Source organism: Sorex fumeus, unplaced genomic scaffold (assembly GCF_029834395.1).
Source record: "Sorex fumeus unplaced genomic scaffold, SorFum_2.1 ptg000077l, whole genome shotgun sequence".
In the NCBI taxonomy this organism is placed as follows: domain Eukaryota; kingdom Metazoa; phylum Chordata; class Mammalia; order Eulipotyphla; family Soricidae; genus Sorex; species Sorex fumeus.
Genome location: NW_026606134.1, coordinates 2,127,481 through 2,129,062, shown reverse-complemented (window position 1 = coordinate 2,129,062; position 1,582 = coordinate 2,127,481).

Below are 1,582 nucleotides of genomic sequence, written 5' to 3'. Positions count from 1 at the left end.
GTGGTCCTGAGAACTGTCTGGTATGCCCCAAAACAAAAACAAACCCACAAGATAAATGAAAGGCACATTAGTTCAGAAATTACTGAGAAAAAAAATAATGGTAGTTTGAGCCCAGAAAAAACAAAAAAGAACTTCTATTTCTAATCCTTCCTTTCTCCTTTATTTCAACACATAAACATAACTGAAGTACTCAGACCTTACCAACAAGCAAATTTAAGGTCTTTGTTGCATAACTTTGACCAAGTTCATAGCCACTGTGAACCTATTTCTTCACCTATAACATGAAAAATAATAATAAAATTATTTTAAGTGAAAAATTATGAAAAATACATGCAAAATCACTAAGCACAAAGAAAATATATTATAATAAGAATTGGGGCCTAAGGTTTTTCCACAGCCCAGGTTCAGAGGTCCTGTGTTCCCTGCTACCTATGTTCATTCTGGACTTGAAAGTGCAGTACTGGTTGGGTCTTGTGGTGCCAGGGATTACCCAGGACACTCTGACAGTGCTCGGGGGCCTCCAGAGAAGCACCTGCTGATGCTTGGTGGACCCTGTGGTGCCAGGGATCCAGCCAGAATCAACCACATCCAATGCAGGTGTCTTAACTCCTGCACTATCTCTCTGGGCCCCAATTAGAATAAATTTAACTACTATTGTCATTAAATACTTACTACATGCCAGAGAAAGAAGATACTGAGATAAGTCAGATACTTGACTTTGAGAACCATAAAAACAAATGAATAATATGAGACGTGTATACCATTTCAATGCAATGGATATCAAGTATGAGAGATGAAAATAGGAGGAATAAAAACTCTAACTTGGAGATCAAGAAGATGTCACAGTGGAAACTCTACAAGAACTGGGAGTTCCAATACCAGCACAACTTTCTTGAGTTGAAAGCGAGGAAGGAAACCGCAAAGAGAAGGAAGAACAGGTATAAGAAGCAGAGGCTTAGGAAGTAGAGGGTGCCTGAGGGAAAGTAAGAAGTCTAGTGTGAATGAACAACGGGTGTGGGCAAGAGGAGTTGGGTATATGGCAGGAGGAGAAGGAGCTGAAGATGACAAGAGACAAAGTCATCTTGTGACACGTTAAGGATTTTGGCCTCGATTGGGAAGGCAACTGGAGGCAGACTTCCAGCTCTTGAGTTTGGCCTCCAAGCAATTATACTGTAAATTGCTAAAGCAGTATTTGTACTTACTCGTCTATAGGCCAGACAGAGCAAGCGCACACATCCCCAGGGAACTATTTCCTGCCAGAATCATCAATAGTCAGGGTCGAGGAGGGACAGGGATGGCACATACCAAAAACAAGTCAGCTATGGCATCCAACCCAGCCTATCACCCTACGTCACACACTGTTGAACTTAACCAAGAATTTGGGCAGGGAGGAAACGTTTTTAGCTGAAATAAAGGGACACATCACCCATGAATGTCTATCTTTTCTCTGCCTTTCACACAGAACAGTTTCACTCTAAAGGGGCGATCATTCCTTGGCCCTTTAGTATTTGCATCTCCTGACTTTAGAGCCACTCATTCTCCTGAATGTCTTCCTGCCTGGCTGAATGCTTCTTCTTAGTCT